Source organism: Adelges cooleyi, unplaced genomic scaffold (assembly GCF_023614345.1).
Source record: "Adelges cooleyi isolate 19-005CV unplaced genomic scaffold, UGA_ACOO_1.1 ACOO_flye_CR_arks_rails_tigmint_CR_PRNA_30, whole genome shotgun sequence".
Classification (NCBI taxonomy): Eukaryota; Metazoa; Arthropoda; class Insecta; order Hemiptera; family Adelgidae; genus Adelges; species Adelges cooleyi.
This window is the reverse complement of record NW_026095971.1, coordinates 10,672,573-10,678,572: the sequence shown is the minus strand read 5'-3', so window position 1 is coordinate 10,678,572 and position 6,000 is coordinate 10,672,573.

Genomic DNA, 6,000 nt, shown 5'->3' with positions numbered 1-6,000 from the left:
ACATTATTATATTTATTACTATGAAAATGTACCTTGATGGTTATTAGAAAGGTGTCCAAAAGAATGTCATAGTCATTTCTTAGCACCAATTCAAATTTCAGAGATATCGTTAGTTATTTTTATTTTTATTTTTTTGTTTATTGCCTACATTTATTACGTTTTGGTGCGGGTCTTGGCTATGCAGTATGAAATGTCATACATGTGTTAATTTTAAATTCATATACCTAGTGCTATTAATATTGGATTTCTCTTTACTAAACATTAATGAACTAAAAATTATGAGTTTAATAACAAAATCTAAACCATCAACGAGTAAAAGAAACATTTGGGATCTTTTGTTCTATTTTGAAGGCAATTGTGAATTTTAAACAAACATAGTGGTATTAGAACCGAGATTATGTGTTGTTGGAAGTAGCTGCCTATTTAAAAAAAATGTGTAATAAATCATGTTTTTTTTTTAAGTACTCTATTACTATTTAGTACTATTTTCCTCCAAGGTCTTCATTTCCTCTCTCCATGGATAGGTTAGGTATCAAATATAAAATTAATAAAATGTGTTCCAATTGAAGGGCGTTATGCAGAAAGCAACCAACCCACAAAAAAAATAATCGAGATTTTAGTTTAACTAGTGTGATATAGTGTATCTAAACTAGTTAAACTAAAATCTCGATTTTTTTGTGGTTTGGTTGCTTTTTGCATAACGCCATTCAATAATGTATTGTACAACTCAAAATAATTGTTAATTGTGTTAAATAAGAGTGAAACGAAAACTTAAAAATGTATTTTCCTAATAAATATTTATTTCTGTATAACTTGATAATCTAGGCATTTCCAAATGTGTTTACAAGGTTCGCTTTGAATCATGCACATTTACTGCTTTAGTCTCTATAATCTCTTTATAATAGGTGTAGTTTAAAGTTTATCGAACAGAATATCTAAGTAAATCTATAAAACATATTAATAAATAAAATAATTTCTGAAAGTTCAAATATGTACCTACCTACCTCGCTTGCTAAATATCGAAATGGTGAACTGTTAATAGTTAATGCGACATAAGAAATGACCAGAAATCATAAATAGTTGTGTGTATATTTCTCAATCGTGAATCTATAAAATTCAAAAATAGAAGTCACAACCATTAAAATTAACATTAAATTATAAATTGAATTTAACCATCTACATTATTTTATGCTAGAGATCATGAATCGATAAAATGTTGTCGCCGAATTATATAGGTGTAATAAAATGTGAGATATCTATCTATGTAATAATCTTTGTAAGTATTAATACATTAACCGGTCTTAAGTCTATAATAATTATAGAGTAATTTATTATTCACGTGCGAGTATTCAAATGGTAATGAACACTTATAAATGCAATATAAGTGTATACTGGGTGACCTATACCTAAGTACAAAACGATATTAATAATTTTTTTATAATTTGTTCGTTGTACATCATAGTATACAAATAATGATAGTTTTGTATGCTACAGTCTATAACTCACCATACAATTAACTACCTATAGTTTCTATACTATATTTTATAATTTGTCATGGTTGTAACTAAATAATAATTAATGAATTATGATAGTTGATAAAAGTGATGAATTTGGAAATATATTACTAAAAAATAATACTATCGACTTTCATGTTATGATGAACCATAGATGATGTAGTGTGTATTATATAAGACGCGTTATTTATATTACAATAAATTATTTTAATAATTTTTTTTTTCGACAAGTAGTTTAGTACCCTGTATAAATATGCATAAAAAACAATTTCATTAAGCTGCAATTAATTTATTGGGTACTGAATCTGATGAAAGGATCTGTAATTTATACAAATGATGTCTTATTAAAAATTCTGTTTATTAATTGCGTTTGACACTTATAATACTACATTGGTATCACATTCTATAACGATTACTATCATTAAATGTAAATCATGATTCGTGTCTTTATTCAAATTTTTATTTTTGTACTAACCAACATTCTCTTGAAGGAAAAATGGTAAAATATCGTTTAAAATAATTCACCGATTTTATCTTGACCGTTTCCTTTCACATCGGTCCTCAAACTAAACATTTGTAATGTCTTTTTTTGCGAGAAGACAACCGCAGATGGCAGTAATAATATGCTACTTATGCGAGATAACTGATAAGTATATAAAGTATACTATATGTATAGTATACCATAAGTATGTACGTGCTTCACCGTAACCCTCTATAACGGTAAACAAACTCATCAGGTAGAATCCAATTAACCGAGTTAATAACATTTTGAACGTCGATTAGGAAGCACCGGTCAAAAACAATGCTAGTCAATTACATTGAAATTAGAGTGGGATAACAACATTGTAAATAAGTTTTTGTACCGTCGTCCGATTTCCTTTCCTATGCTCGAGAATAATAATAATACTGTAACATATTGTGTGTTCCACACAAAAGTAATCGATGGGTTTTTGGCTTTTAAATTATATAGTCTAACAAATAGTATGACCACCAGTGTTTGTGTACATATTATACTATGTAAAAGCAAAAAATAAAAAAACAAAAATCAATGCATACAAATTAAGCGCTTCCTGCGGTATACATTAATTTTCTCAACGAGTGATGCCAGATAAACGATTCAATATAATAATATTATTTTTACCAGTTGTATAAGCAGCACGCTTTTATGCTAAAAAAAAGACGAATGTTTAAAAGTTAAGAGATTAAAGAACAAGTTATTTACTTCATTTTTATTTGGCTTTAACTAGATAATCGAGTCAAGTATCGTGTGTTTTTATACCGCACAGAACATATAATATATGATCAGTGTGTTTTACATAGTACGCCAACCCCATGTTTTTCCGAAATGACTATTGTTTAAAATTTGATAAAAACAAGTCATCATGTACTCAAATCTTCGAAAAAACTATGACCGATTTTAAAAAATGTTAATACAAATTTCAAGTTAGCAAATTTAATTTACTTTTTTCTATAAATTTGTCTAATATCCAAGGAAGATTGTTGCCAAAAATTATTTTTCTCTTGGCACCGGCCATATTGGATAATTCTTTCCTAGTCGATGATTTATTCAATTTTTCTCTTTGTGCGCATCATTATGTAATATGTTCTACAGAAAATATCGTGGAATAATTTATTTTTTATATAATATAATTTGTTAATGAAAAAGTATACATTTTTAGATACGGGTTATACTTACATGCGTTATCATTTAAATTAAGACCTACATTTATAGAACACTTTTGTTTTAATTTTAAGTCAATAAGTGATTAAATGAAATTCTAACAGTTTATACGAGAGATAATAATTTGTTGTTATTTAATTGAAATATATATTTATAGACTTAATAATAATCGATAGTCAATCAGCGTTAGATTGTAATTAGCGTAACGCTGTATGGAAACGTTTTACATACATAGAATTTCATGGCTACTTAGAAAACGTCAATAATTAGTATGGATTAGCTGCCTCTTTCAAAATTAGTATTGTTTCACTTAACAATACTAATTTAAAACGGGAACGATGACTAAACGAATGGTCGATGAGTGTACACTCCACAGCATGAAACGTTTAAATATAAGCACCAAGTTGTGTCGGTTTTTATTATAAGGTATTATTTTTTTAGTATCTTCTTCGTTATGTGTTACTTGTGAAATATCATATAATTATAATATAGTACTCAGCTTACACGTACGCATGCACATTAATTGCATAGTGGTTTTATTTCACTTAATTCTCCCTACTTGAATTTGTTAAATGATTCAATTGCAATTTCGATTAGGGTTTTTATGAAATTCTCAATAATACAGTGTGGAAGGTACACTAAAGAACACGTCTTTGAAAATGTACTCGAAAACTACTTTTAACTTTTGTCGTTTCTTAGAAACCAGATTTTATGCTCTATATGACTCTTTACCAAGTGAGTCTTTTAACGCTTACACTATTTCCCTATAAATGGCAAAATTCTACACATAATCAGCGACTCTAAATAGACTTTAATTAATCAACTGAGTTTTTATCAAATTTAAACATATACATATATTTTATTTTTCTTGTATATCATGCACATAATAATATTATGATTAACGCGTTTCTAAAAATTATATAAAATGTAGACAGTGCCGATAAATATTCACCATTATATAGCATACTAATTTAAATATTAAATTAATCAATCGAATCCCATTAGGTCCAAATAGAAAAATGCTTAAAGCTTATTTAATATAAGAAATTTAAATGCATGTTTTTTAAAATCAATTTCGTTCTCTTCTTTTTTTTAATGTGTATATTTTTTAGAAGGACATCATTGAACTCCGCAGGTAATCAAACACGTTAATGAATTCTAATTTCCTAATATTTTATTTTGATTTTTAAAATCTTAATGTAGCATTAAACTCTTACTATAAAGATATTATAGTCTGAACATCAATTTGTTAGATTTGTATATTTTGGATAAACTCGCAATGGCTGAGTTTGAAAGCTGTACCAATTAAATTGGAATGTTCCAAACATTATGTTTTTATCGAGAATTATTTTTAATCGGTATGAGTTTTCAGAAAAAAATAGGAATAATATATTTTTCCTAAATATAATTAACATACAAAGTTACTAGAGTGTATTACATAACACAAGAGACGGTTTCATATTGTTTTTAAACGAGCCATATTTTTTTGTGTTCATATAAATCATTCTGTAGTCGACATTTGAATGAATGTATGCTAAACACACAATTTTATGTTTTAAGTAGCAACCACGTATAGTGTACACATTTATGCATAATTTTCTTAAGCATCTGAAAATCTTCTAACGGCTGGTAAAATGATAATTTAGGAAGAGTGAATAAGTAATATTATTTTTTACAACATTATGTTTTTCTCAAATAACCTAACCTAACCTACAGTAATTATACTTTACAATAGGTACACTTTTTATAATTTTTAGCATTTAATTAATAAAAACAATTCTGAATTATACGAATTTGTATAAATTATAATTGCTTGAACGGAACTTTGTTTAAACAATTGATGTTTAGCATTCTTATAAAATGCAATTGAGTATTGTTTTTACCAATATACTATTTTCATACAAATTCTTTCTTACACACATTGGTAGTTCTGAATGATGGTCATTAGACGCGATAAATTCGAATATATTAAATTGTTTTTTAAATTATTTATATAATTCTTTTAAAAGGTTAAATAAATAATAATACAATTTAGACAACAAGACAAGTTTTCAGTAACATTCGTTTACACAAATTAATTAAACAGTTTTATTATTAATAATTTCACAAACACATTTTTATGTTTATTATTTAATCATATACGACCTAAATTAATTTATAAATTAAATTACGAAAACTTTCAACGTGTTACCACATTTTTAGTCGAACACTTTTTTTGAACACCTTTAAGTAATTTCATTACCTTTAATAGTTTGATTATAAAACCGATTAAATATTTTGCCCGTAACATAAAAAAATCATACTTAAGCATGGAACACTCATTAAATGCTTAAATGCTCAATGCTTATTTTTTGAAGTTTTAAATAATCATTGAGGTATTATCTCTCAAATGTTATTAATAATTTAAGCCTGCAATTATTAACATACCGATAACAATATCCTTGACCAAAAAATGTATATCCAAAAACTTCGAACAACATTTTGCAAAATTTCGTAAAGATCATGAAATTATTTTTTTAGTATAATAAAAATAAATTGGCAAAGAGAAAAAAGTTGATTTTATATTTTTATTTTAGAATTAGCGTGTTCAGATTTAATGTAGGTACAGACAATTTCATTATTAATTATTATTTTTTCGATTACATTCTGTTTTAATAATGATGAATTATTATCAACTGACACCAAGCCGGTGAGCCAGTGGTCTCTGTGTACTGTTGCCACTGTTGCTGTCGGTTGCCGGCAGGTGTGAATCGGTCGGAGGAGGCCGACCTACAGACCTAGTGGGGAATACCCCGACGCCTTGCC